Here is a 13,928-nt window from a genome sequence, read left to right on the forward strand (position 1 = left end):
AGCACACAACCGACAAAAGTGCTGTGCACGTTGTTAGTGCCTGTCAGCGAGGAGCTGGTAGCTTCCCTCAGGTTCCTACGTGAGACTTCCCAGACCCAGAGAGTATATTATCTCAGTGAAGAAACTGAGGCACAGGAGAGTGACTGATGGGCATTGCTTGATGCCATGGGGAAATCTGGAAGTAAAATCTTTCTGCCCCAGCTTCCACATGCTCATTGCCAGACCAGGCTTCAGCAGCAGCATCTTCAGCTGGAAAAGCAGAGTCCATGTGGAGAAAGACAGCATTTAAGGTCTGAAGCTGTAAGAAGTAATAGAGGCAGATAGAGAAAAAAAGGTAGATAGAGGAAAAAAAGACAAACCCTTGGACACATAAAGAGCTGAGAAAGGGGAAGTTTGCCTGAGAGTCCTGTTACAAGTGTGCATTGGTTGCTTTTCATCAGCATCACTAAACCCAGAGACATACATGAGATCCCGAGACATGCAGCAGGTGGGTGCAGGAGAAAGGAGTAGCCTTGTCCAAAGGCAATGGTAAGCCTTTTCCATGTCATGCACCACTCCCTTTCGCCTGCTCCCACAGAGCCCCTGGGAGTGCCCCCCCAACCCCCCAGACCCCTGCTGTGACACAAAATCAAATCCAAAATTGTGCTGGTTTTACATGTTTTTTTTAAGGGGCTCTGATCAGCCAAACCGTGGCAAGAAGGGTCTGTGGGTTGCCCAGTGGCTGGATTTCCCTCTCTTTTATTTTGCTTAGCAGAAAACATAGGGGTTTGACTACTTTCTGCTCAGTTTTGGAACAGAAATGGTTTTGTCTTCAGTTGCCAAATTTTCCTCAGATCGGGAAGTCGGAGTCCTGCTCTGATGAGCAGTAAAACAGAAAGACATGTTTCCCCCCTATTTTTCCCTGGCTTTGATGAGGGGCTCCCATCTGCAGGGCCACATGTTTGTCCCGCTGCTCCCTCCCAGCCACTGCAGGATCAAGCAAAGCCCATTCTCACCACGTCCCTTTGTTCCTGGGGAAGCCCTGTTTTGGGAGCAGGTGGGAGGAGGGAAAGCCCTTTTTATTTATTTTTTTTTTGCCCTCCCCTTTTATTCTTTTGCAAGCTTTAATTATCGAAGGACTGAATTTGAGCTGTTCCTGTCTTCTTCCTTCCTTCCCGGACAGCATTTCTAACAAAGGCCTGTGGTTTGAGTTTGGGGTTTTTTTTTCCTTTTCTTTTCCCCTCCAGAGATCTAAGGCCTGTAATGAGATACCAACACCCTCTCCTTCCTACAGCCCCCAACCCAAACCCTCCACCTCACCAGCCCCTCCCTCTGCCAAGGCACCCCCCCATCCCCTTCCCATGCTCCCAAGGGAGGGAAGGCACCCGAAACCAATGCAGGGAACGGCTGCCAGCCCTCGTGGTCTGTCCTGGGAGGTAAACGCGATAAAGTTACAAGGGAGAGCAGCTTGCAAACTGCCTCCGCTTTGATGAAGCAACATTTAATTATCTCCCTCTCCCCCAAGTCCTCCCCCAGTGAAAAAGATCTCCTATTGTCTAGGCTAATTTGTCCCTTTTGCTTAATTCCCTAACCTGTGTGCGAAACCCTGGGCTCACTTTATTCCATCACCCATCTCTCCCACTTCTCTCCCAGTGCCACAAAATGCAATGGCAGGAGTCTCTGGGTGTCCTCCTTGGTCCCCATACTACAAGGACAAATCCTGGGATGCAAAGCCAGAGGGAATTGAAGCATGCAGCACCTACAGTCCTTGCTGATCAGCCATCATCAAAGAGGCAAGGTGCCTAAAAACCTCTGGAGATTTGGCTCCCATACCCCCATGTCTACATAAGTGAGCTGCCAGGAGCAGTGCCCAGGCTCCTCATCACCCCAAATGCAGTTACACCACTTGCTGGGGAGGAGGACAGAGAGCAGAACCCACTCCTCAGACACCTGTCTGTCTTCCTCTCTCAAAGCCTCCTGCCCGCAGTTCTCTACTTGGAGGGACTCTGTGGTTGCTGAAATCCTGTTTTAGTTTTGGATTGGGAAGAGGGGAAAGGAACAGAAACCTGTGAGCTGTTTTATTTGGATTTTTTCCTTGTAGCAGAGGAGCAGTGCCTGATGCCAGCTGGCTGCGCATCCCAGGGCACTGGGCAAGAGCTGCGCCCCATGCCCAGGTGTGGGCTGATGCCTGAGCTGTCTGGTCTCCCACCATCCTGTCGGATGCAGGGGCTCAGCACAGATAGAGAGGGATGCTGGTGATGGGGAGGGAGGGAGGCATCCCTGCTCTGGCTCCACAGCCGGCAGATGACCATGTAGGGGAACAGCCACATTTGCTCCCTGGCAGCGGGGACTTGCCTGGGGCTCCCCTGCCCACTGCAGGCTCCTCTGCCATGAGCCCAGTGGTTTGGGGTGGCTCGGCATGGGGCACAGTACGGTGTGTGGGGCCACAGCTAGGGAGGCGAGATGGGACTCTCATGGTCTGTGGGGGCTCTGGCCATGGAGGGGAACTGAGGGATGAAGCCCCATGGGGAAGCCAAGCCTTTCCCCCTCACCTTCCTCCAGGAGGAGGAGGGCACCGTAGAAAGGCATTGAGCAAGGGGCTGCCGCGCAGCAAGGAAGGGCTGGGGAAAAGGGGGAGGAGAGCAGAGCAGTTGCCAGGTTGACTTGAGCCAGAGCCTTTCATGGGGGGGGCAAGGGGCAGGGAACATGGAGGATCAACATTGTCTTCTCCAAAGAGGAAAAGAAAAGAGAGAGAGAATGCAGAAGGAAGACAAAGGGAAACAGGACTTGTTGGGGGGAAGAGGGGGACGCTCAGGGATTGAAGCAGGCTGGGGTCCAACTTAATAAGAAGCGAACCAAAACAAAACCCAAACAAAAAGTGACTGGAGTTGGCGGTGGGTTCCCCCTCCCCCAGGCAGCCATCCCCAGAAGGCAGTGAAGCTGCCTTTTCAAACAGCCGCCTCACAATAAATTCATGGCAGCCAGGGCCGGGAAACAGGCTGCTGCAATTTAAAGGAAGCGTGGATTTGCATATTGAATTAAAATTAAGAGCTAATTATGCAAATAAATTATGACATTTGGCAGGAGAATTTGCTTCAAGATCATTTATTACGTTCTTTTTATAACAGTGCGAGCGTTTAACGGTCAAAGACAATATTTTAAAGGAAAATTAACGCAAGATTATTAACCTAAAAACAATTCCACATTAATGAGATGTATTTCTCTTCAACTTCTCACACCTGGCTGCCTATTGATGCCCAGCCAGGACTGTCTCTCAATAATTGGCATTTTTTTTGCAGGCAAATATTGAATGAGGTGGTGAACGTTGCTTTGGACAAACTCACTCAGGAAAATTCCTTCAGGGTTTTAGCTTGCTGGTCTGTAAAGGAAAGTTGTGAAGGTCAAACATGTTTCACGTTGTTCTTCTGTGTGCTTGGACTGACCAGGTCTGGATGCGCTTGGGAGAGGACATTGCGCTGGCTACCCCATCCGCATGAGAATAAAAGCTCCCCTGCTAAAACGTGCGTGATTGCTTTTCGGAAGAGATATAAAATGAAGGTCTTAGCCGTTTGTGGTCATTAAAGATCCCGTGGCTTCCCCCCGCCCCCCCCCAAGATCAGGGTTGTTAACCCTGGTGTCTTGGCTCCCCTCCAGCTCAGGTAATTGCTGCCTGCCCGCTTGCCCTGCGCTGGGACTCTCAGGCGGGGCAGGCGCTGCCCTTCCCGTCCCAGGACAGTGGTGCAGCAGCCATGCAGTCTTATCGGTGGCTGGGGTCCTCCCGTGAGGAGGATGGCTTCAAGAAGGCCCCACATTGGGGTTTGGATCAGGAAGGTTGGCTGGGACCCTCAGGGATGCAGATGGCTCCAGAACCCAAAGGCTGTCCCTTCCCAGCCATCACCTGTGAAGAGCCTCTGGCCCAGGTTCATCCCACACAGCTGAGGTGGTCACCTACAGTTAAGTGAGCAGTTGTGTTTCTAGAGGATTGGCTCTTGTTTAAATAGGAAAGAGGCCCAACCATTTTGTTTTTTGATACGAAAGTATCTTAAAAAAAAGAGTTTTCTCATGGAAGACAGAAGGCACTTGCTCCAGCACTCTTGTTTTGGCTCTCTCTGTGCTGCAGCCAGGTGGGATGCCAGGGAACTGGGATGCTACATTTGCAGCCATGTTGCAGGAGCTGTTGTTGGGAGTTACGAGGGAGCTGTGGCCAGGAATGACTGGATGGGAACAAACTATACCCAAAGGGTTTAGGAAGCAAGAAAAAGTCTTCCTCAAAGATGGTACTTTGCAGCCTTGCCAAGGAAGACCAGGGTAACATGGCACTCACCCTTCAATCATCTTCACTCTTCCTGCTTTGCCTCCAGCCCTGGCTATTGTCCACTGTGATCTGCCCACCTCTAGGGCAGGATGGGACGTCAGGACCCATGTTGGTTCTGGGGTTTCTTTTTTGTTCCATTTCTTTACCCCTGCATCTTAAATGTGCCCTCACAGAGCCATCTGCCTTTGTTATAACAAGGTTGTGCTGAACTCCACACCCTGCCAAAGCTTGAGGGGACTTCACCCAGAGCTCAATGAGCATTTCCCTTCTGAGGCAGCTGGAAGTCTGTCTTTCATGATTCTTCCGTCTCCTCTCTCAAGGGATTTTCCTCCTCTCAAGTTCAAGGTGGAGAGGACGTTCCCTGCTAACTCAGTCCTGGCGCGCAGTGCACAATGGTGTGCAGAGCCAACCACAGGTAACAAATTGTGTTGCAATAAATGAAGGGTTTGGAGCCAGACAAAATGTGTGACATTCGAAGTTCTCAGCTCTCCTCCCTCAGAAAGGCAATCTGTGACTTCTGGACCCTCCTTAATGACCCAGAGCCAGATGGAAAATAATATTAATAATAATAAAAGAAACAAAGAAGGGGCTGGCGCATTTTTTAAATAAAGAAATTTCCCTCATCTTGCGGTTAATTTAAAAGGTTTATTTCTTGAAATGAATCCTCTTCATCAAATCTCCGATCCTTGAAAATCAGTACAACCTGCCTCTGTGGATAATGAATTGATTTGTAATGTAAATTATATAAAACACCCTCCCCACCAGCATTTGTGTGTGAGTGTGTTTAATCTAAAGCGTTTAAGTCTGAAAATGAGCTTCTCCATCAAAAGTCTCGATTCCATTTACATTTCTTGCATACGAGTCAATTTGTGCCTGACCCAGTCTATAAATCACTGCCAAGGAGTGCTGTGTCTGTACCTCTCCTCTTCCCCCACCCCCCTCCCCTCATCCTCCCATCCTTCCACATGCTATGTGCAAAAAGGCATCTTTGGATACCGCCTATAAACAGCTCCCAGTTCTCTGGCCAAGTGTTGGCCGGTGGAGGAGGGACGCTGGCGCTGAGAAGTGTGCAGCACGGGCAGTTAGCAGGCAGGCGAAGGAAGGGAAGACCTGCTCAGCTTCTGCCGGCTCCTCGGGAAGGATCTCCCAAGGAAAGGCACCCTCTCTCTTGGTGGCTCCTTTCCAAGACACGATTGTTTGACTGCTAAAGGAGTCCAGGGCTTAATGGTGTTAGACGCTGAGGTCTTCTACTGGTGTACATCAACACAGTCCTGTAAAATCCATGGAGTGGGAATGATTTACACCACCAGAGGCTTTAACCCTGTCTTTCTCTCCCCAGTTCTCTGCTCATGCCAACTTTTATCCTTCATCTCATCCCATTGGTGGTGAGACAATTTGGGTCATACCTCCTTAGCTTGCCTCCTGGGTGCTGAAACCAGTGGGAGGTGCCTCTAGGGATTAGGGGCTCCCCTTGATGGTTGGACCTCCATATGACAAGTCCCCGAGGCCCTTTGGGGGAAGTGAAAATGGTGGTATCTTCACCCAGAAAGTCTGTTGACCCATCTGGGTACTGGCATTAGAATGGGCTTAGTAACGATGCACCTGAGGACTAGCAGGCCAGGAGGTTAATCATTGACTCTGGTCTCTGTGAAACATCAGCAGTGCCTGTGAACATGCAGCTTTTCACAGAGTGGTATTTTATAGGTAAGTACAGAATGTGGAAGGGATCATCAGCCCATCATTGGCACTGGCAGGGAATTTTGTGACACACTTCTTTTTCTGCTCTATTTTTCCTTCAGAAAAGGCACAATTTAACTGATCTAATGTCAGGGGAAAATGGAATCAAATTTCGGACAATTTCATCAGTCCAAAAAAGAGAATTTCCAATATATTGGTGGTGAACCAACTTACTGCTCTATTTGAGGTATGGATGCAGTAACAAAAAAGTAATGGTTACATCAGCCAGAAAAAGAACAGGACAAATGCTAGAAGAGCTGTTGGAGATACATCCAGTATATATTTATGCACGAAGATTTACAAAACCAAATTAACCAGTCCTTCTTGGATTCTCTTGCTCTCTTGTTTCCCATAGCAGAAAGATGCCTGAAAGTATTAAGAAATCAGAACACAGAATGTGTCCAGGTCTCCAAAAGAGCATGAGATGAAGAACAGGACCCTGATCACCTACCCTACCCAAGCCAATTCACGTCTTCCCTCTGCAAACCTTGACTTGCCCTAACACTGCTCTCTCTGAGCATCCCGTCAGAAGCCAGCTCCATCCGTTGCTGTCTGGCTGGCCTGTCACTCACCAAAACGGGAAAGAGAGGTGAAAATTCTGCTTGCGTTGGGAAGTCAATCTGTGATTTAAGTCTTTTCAAAAGACTTATATTGGTTCATAGACTTACTACCAGCGAGATGTTTCCTCTCTGTACCTTGGTTGTTTACCTTTGAAACAGAGATAAATGCTTCCTTTCTCGCAGCTTTTCTTTTAAATATAAGGTCCTCAGAGCGTGGGGTGTATATTACTGTACAAACATACAGCCCTGAGCACAATGGGGATTCTGGCTTTGGAGGAGTCCTTATGAGCTGCTGTAATACAAATAGTAGGAAGAGTTTTTCCTCCAGATTATCCCAGGGGACTGAGGTCAGACCTTCAGTGCAGGAAGACACAAACCTATTACCAGTTTCTGTGGGGACTAATACAATTTGCACTTCGTTAGAGGAATTCAAAGTGATTTGTACGCATTAATTACTCCTTGTGGCATCCCAGCTGGATAAATATTACTACCTTCATTTTACAGAAAGGATAACTAAGATGTAGAGAAGTTCATTTGGTTGACTACAACTGTACAGCATGCCAATGACAGAAGCCAGGTATAAAACATAAGAGGACTGATTGCCAGTCCTTGCCCACTCCAAACCTGTGGGTCCCAAATATTTTTTGCCCAGAAGAATGTCACAAGCGAAGGAAGTGGCCGCACCTCCTTGCTGGGCTAGGTACCACTGTGATGGGGTTTGGGTATGGGGGATGGCACGTGTGGTACAGCCTGGGAAGCACTGCTCAAACCCTAGCCTGCACCGTCTCGCAAAGATAGGAGGAGGAAATGAAAGTGCAATTAGCTGGAAACAAATGAATTCGTGTTGCATATATTTCCCAAGCTGATGGGTTGGTGAATGAACCACTCGTTATTTCATGGAGCAGCATCTTTAAAGATCTGTAGAACAACTTGGAAAAAAACCAGCTTTTCTGTTTTGACATTTTTTGCAATATTTCTGAATGTTGTCTGCCTTAGTTTCAAGCATAGGTGCTGCTATATTTCCATTTTTTTTCATGAAAAGGAAATTCTGAAGAATCTTTGTAGTTGTTTAAACTTCTCACCTTGAATTTTTCAATGTCTCATGAGCATTACATTGACAGTGTCAGCATATAGCCTACAGAAATAAAATATGTTGTACCTTAAATACCAAAGCTTCTTTATTCCTATTTTCCTATTTTTCTTGTACCAGGTCAGTTAAAAACAGGTGATGCTCCCCTCTCCAGCAGAAATGTTTAACTGAAGTCAGAGACGCAAAATGAAACAAAGCAGAAGCAAAAACAGGAAACAAGAGAAAAAGTTTGGTTTGAGTTTGATCAATAATTTCTTCTTATGGTTGTTTGGGGCGGGGGGGGGGGGAGGGGGGAAGTACCTTTAAAACAAAAATCCTTTTTTTCTGCAAAAGCAGAACACGTGTCCAGAAATTTTCCAGCCATCTATAAGCTGTTGCATTTCTCCTATATGGTGAACAGAGAAACTTGACATTTCTTTGCTGCAGCAGATAGGCTCGCAAGACAGGACCAGAGTGACGAAGCTCCTGTGTGAGCTTCCCAGAGGTGGCAAAATGGATTCTCCAGGTACGACAGATCTGAGAGTATTGCAATAACAATAGTAAGCTCCCTATTTAATTATTCTTAGTTACATTTGAGCTGGTGTCCTGTAGGATGGCATTTTTCAACCTGTAATCTGCAGATTCCAGGGAGAACACGGAGTCATTGTAAGGAGGGTGGGAAAAGCAATGTCACCAATGCTCTCCAGGGGTTGGGGCTTGGGAATTTTCTAGGGGGGGGTGCTGAGCCTTCATGAGAGATTTTTCTAGGGATCCACAAATTAAAGCAAGTTGAAAGCCACTACGGCAGGATAATGTTATATTGATTGCTTTGTTTTTGCAGGGGATAGATTTTGTTTAATCTTCCCCTTCCTTACATTGCTTGACACCATTAGTTTTATCTTCACTGACATCAAATATAAAAAATCACTACAGAAGAGACTTTCTAATGTGTTTTGCACTACCTTCTGGTGGGTGATAACACAGGAAGCATTTTTCTGGGGCACAGTACTCTTTGAAACAAGTTTTGCTTAAAAAAGAAATTGGGCAGCACAGAAAAGCATGGGCTTGAAAGGCGTGAGATGTTGTTCAGTGCCTGTTTTAGAAGAAACTGGGATCCAAAACAGATTGAAAACCTAGAAACTATGGGGCCTGCCAAGAGCTGGACAGAGGGAGACAGAGCGCCCCTCCTTGTTTGGAGAGCCCATCGACCTGCCCGTACCAGTATGATGGGGCAAACGCTGTGGCGAGGTGGGTGTTACAGGGGAAACCTTTATTTGATGATGGTTTTGGTCTGCGGTGGGGTACGGTAGGAAGCAGGAGCTCACCCCCCGCCAGGATTAGGCATGCAATGGAGGACTGTAGGATGGGGTGACTGGGATGGGGCAGGCTTCCCTGGGCAACTGCCCTCCCCAGTGCTGCGCTGCCCTCTGCCTCGTATGCCCGAGCTGCCAAACCTGGTTGTCCCCAGGCGTGGTTCAGCCCAGGCAGGGAGCTGAGAGGGAGGTCAGGGAGGGGGACAGAGGGACGTGGCTTCCGCTCAACAAACACAAACTTGTTTCTCCTCCTCCTCCATCCTTCACAAATTCCTGGTGCCCATCGCCCCACTGGCCGCTCTGAGGGTTTTAATAAAAAGGGAAACCAACATCTGACGTGAGCACAGTAGGGAGAGGAGAGGCAGCGTGGAGGGAGGGGGCCAGACAATGTACCCATATGGAGAACAGAAGGATGCCGGGGCGGCCACATTCAGAGCCCGTCCCTGTGTTTTCCCTGCACCCCATGGCCCCTGCTCTGCCGACAGGCTGTTAACATAACAAGTGAGCCAAGGGGGCAGCCAGCCCCATGCTCGGCGCCCCCGAATTCCTCTGCCTCGGCCTCTGTCTCCCAGCTACTGATCCCAGGCAGCACAGGGCCCTTCCCCGTGTCCTCCCCGGCAGCGCTATTGTCTCCCAGCCACTGCAGTGGGAAAGGATGCCATGGGTCCTTTCCTGATAAAGACCAATAAAGGCTGGGGCGGGGGGGAAATACAGATATATATATATACACACACACACAAATATATATGTATGTATATATGTATATACAATAAATAAAGCAAGCCAGCCAAGTCCTTCAGGCAATTTTAGCTCGTCTATTGTTCAGGAGGAGGGCTTTCCTCCCTCCCCTCCCATCTCCTAATGAAATCCCCCAAGCCCTCCTCTTTTCTCCTCCCCACCTACCCCCCCCTCCCTGCCACCAAAGGGTACTCACACGGGCATGCTCTCAGGGACTTCGTCTGCTGTGGTTGGAGCAGCATAGGCTGTCAGGATGGGGAAATCTTTTATTTTCCAAGGTTGTTGTTGACAGAGGCTTAGTCATAAACCCCTCCAGAGCCTCCTCAGAGCCCTCATCACCCCCTCCATGTGCTGGCCATTTGCTTCAGAGGATCTCTTCACCCTATTCCACCCAGACCTACCCCTGCCTTCTCCTCTCTCACCCCTGCAGCCACCCACATATGCACCAAGCCTGGCTATGACTGGAGGGAGGAAAATGCAGAATTGATGGCTTCTCTCATGAAATCACCCAGAATATCCTCTCAGAGCCCCAGGTCCTGGCTGTGGGGCCATCTGCCTGCCTGGACATATGTACAGACACCTCCATCCCTCTGCCTCTTGGTGCTACCCAAGACATGCTTGGCAAGGATGGGGCAACCCACCTCTCTCTCCCCATGAGTGTAGGGTGTCCCTAGGACCCTGTTTCTGACTCCTCTACTGGCTTGCAATTGACCTTGAGCAGTTTTAGACCTTCTCCTGTGATGCCCATGACTCTATGGAGGTAGGCCAGAAAGCAGAGGCACCTAGCAAATGACTAGACCATGGTCCTTTGCACAGTGTCCCTGGCCGCTGCCCATGGCACCCCTGCCGCCAGTCTGAGCCTCACACCTGGTCCCCACGTGCCTTCCCTGAGCAGCTCTGAACTGACAGCCCAAGTCCTTCCTGGGTCCTCAACAAAACAGAAGAATGGGCTGGGGAAGGAACATGGAGCTGCACAGCTCTGAAGGTCACCAGCCCTGGGTGCTCCCTCCCCTAGTGAAGCAAGTGCAGGTGAGGGGCTCAGCCATGCTCACAGGAAGGGGCTGGGTTCTGCTTGCCCTCCATCCCCTGCAGAAAAACCAATTTCTATACACAGAGAAGACGAGTTCCCCTCCCCCAGTGTCTGTCTCTTTTTGCCTCCCGTTGCACATGAAAATGCTGACTGATTTCCCTGATCACTAGCCATGCTGGCTAGTGGCTAAAGCAGTTCATTTCAAACCCCGCGCAGGTATTTCTTACCATATATTATAGTGAATAATGTATCCCCAGCCATGCAGCACAAGGCTTATAAGGCTATCTCAGTATTCTGGTGACAGCTTTAAACCACTCGACCATTGACCATTCAGGTCTCATGGTTTATAGAGTCACCAGCACACCTTGACAGGGTTATAGCCTACTTATTGGTATAAAGCATGGTTAGGGATACATTATTATAGCACGTTGCTTCTGAAACAGGGCCATGGGCCACCAGTGGCCTAGAGAGCCCTTGCTGGTGATCTGCAAAGGGCTGTGTGATGTGGACAGCCCGATTAACATCTACCTGCTAAACTGCAATGAGCAACTGTTGGAGTGACCTGAGGGACAGCATTCACTCTCATATCCTGGAGAACGGGAAGCACAGGTGGCTCTGACAAGAGAGGGGCTGCAAAGAGCTGCTTTCTATGAAAGTGGGCACCCTACTGTGCCTGAAGACCTCTCTTTAACACTGGTGATCCAAAGTGTTGCAGTCCCCATGGTCTTTTTACTCTCCAGAAGCCACCACGCAGGTTGCAATGCGGCTGAGAAACACTTTGAAGAGTGCTGCTGCGACACTACATGGTTACATCCACCTTTTCTGGGCTGCTTCAGGTTGGATGTAACCTGATCATCTTGCTTCTGCACAAATGCCAGATTGGTTTGGCTCATGCTGAACACTCATTAACAATTACTAGAGTTAAGGTAGTTAATCGCTACAGCTAAGGTTGAAATCTCACTTTTCTTCTGATTTCAGATCCCAGCTCTGCAAGCTTTTCCTGTCTCCCATAGAAAGGTTTCTTTCTTGTTTCCATTGTTCCAGCCTTGCTCTCAATTTTATTACAAAGTTTCAGAGGATTGTTTGAATTACCTTTGAATACAACATGCGCTTGTTCTGCTTGTTATTGGGGACAATTTAACAATCAACTCAGGTTAAAAATGTTGACCTCAGGTTGCTTACTAATCTCACTTGATTTGTTAAATATTGAGCCAAATTTGGAGAAAAATTACCTTGGTACTTTGAAAGCCCTCAAAACTGGAACTCAGCAATAATGCATCTGTGCTTTAAAATTTCTCTCCCTGCATTCCCTCTTTAAGTGCTATTAAAGGAAATATTTGTTAAGGGTATTTCAGCTATAGGACTGGTTAAATGGATCCATTATGGAATTACTACATGCCAATGTTCAGGATGCCTCTGAAACAAATGGACTCATTTTCTCAAATGTTATGTTTAAGTCTCGGTGAGCTCTCGACCACAGCCCCGTTTGACATATGCCTCTTCACTGTCTTCTCTTACTTTTCTCTGCAGCCTTGATCCTGCAGAGATTTATGCTTGTGATTAACTTTAAGCATGTAAATAGTCCCTCTGAGTTCAATGGGATGGTTACAGTTAACACTGTGAGCATCCTCTGATAAGGCTGAGGCCAGCCTCAGCCACACGCCCGCAGAAGCTGCTGCCAGATGTGCACAGTTTGGGATCCTCCAGCTGCAAAGGCCTGACCTGGGTCAGGCATCCTTGCAGCATCACATCTTACCAAGTTAGCCAGAGCATGCACTGCACAGCTTTTGTGCCAGCTTCAATTTTATTCCAGCTTTCTGTAAGCTACAGGGGGATGACAGGCGATATTTTAAGGTATAAAGTCAGAGTCACAGACAAATAATACCAAATGCACATTGAGTCTGCCAGGAGAATTTAACCTGTCAGCACTCCCTGAAAGGATCTGAATTAGCAGATCAGCTTCACATCAGATCAGCATTTGTGTCTTGTGGCCACAGTCTTTCTGACCCACTACTCGGAGCCCTAAAGCCTGACTTTCTTGCCTGTTGAATCCAGGCTTCAGTAGGTTTAAGACAGCGAGGTGATTGCTTACCTTTGCACAGTAAGTTCTGCTACTGTGAGGCTTTAGTGGAGTTTTTAGCAAAGGGGAATAAAATCCTACAATGTGTAGATGTGAGGCTATTAGTCTTCCCATACTCTTTTTCACTGAAGAAGGGGAAGGTGCAAGATACTGAAGGCAACGTCAAATAAGCAGAAAAAAATTGGTAGGTGTAGATTTTTACTGTCTTTTCATAGCCTGTACAGCCTGGTATGCATGGAGGGGGTGGGTAATAGGGGAAATATTGCTGCCAGTACATTGAACGGTACAAAAACCTCTTCGAACCTCACCCTTAGCAGCTAGGCAGTACATGCGTGACACTGCAGGGGGTGAGATGGCACTGATAATACAGATGTACTGAGACTTATTTGGGACAACTTGGTTGCTTTGCATTCAGCTTCTCAGCTCAGGTTTCCACTTCAAGTGCAATAAATCCCTGAGTCCGCAATCACATCTCTCCTTCCTTTAACACAAATCTCTTTGCCAGGTCCTGATCTCCTGACGCTGGGCCAAGACACACCAGTACTGAACCAGGAGTGCAAGGGGAGGAACCAGACCCTCAGTAAAAGACACCTCAGTAAAAGGACAGATAGATCACAGTGCAGATGGAACAACTGAGGGATACACAACTAATTACATGCACAAGTGTGGGGTATTTATTACTGTAAAATGCTCACAAAATTCATAGGCACCTAAGACTTACGATGGCATTATCCACTGCTGCTGGAGAATTAATGGGCAGCCTTTTCCCTGCACTAAAGCAGACAACAGAGGGGGGTACTCTGTCATCCAGGGGTGAGAGCAGGGAATGAATGCATATACAGTACTCCCCTCTAATGCTAATGGACCCTAGCACTGAGATTAGATTTACACCCTCCCTCGAAACGTACACCAGGGGAAGGCAGCTCCCCCAGGCTGCCTTCCGAATGGTGTGGTGCTGCAAATGCCGCGCTCTGCTCTCCCTGCCTTGTCCCCACTGGCCTCCACACCAGCCAGCACAGGCTGTCCTGCTCCCCACCTCCGCCATGCCCAGCTTCACAGAGGAGGACCGCTCACATTTTCCTCTTCCCCATGGCAATGGTGAGTAGA

Source organism: Pelecanus crispus, chromosome 10, assembly GCF_030463565.1.
Source record: "Pelecanus crispus isolate bPelCri1 chromosome 10, bPelCri1.pri, whole genome shotgun sequence".
Classification (NCBI taxonomy): Eukaryota; Metazoa; Chordata; class Aves; order Pelecaniformes; family Pelecanidae; genus Pelecanus; species Pelecanus crispus.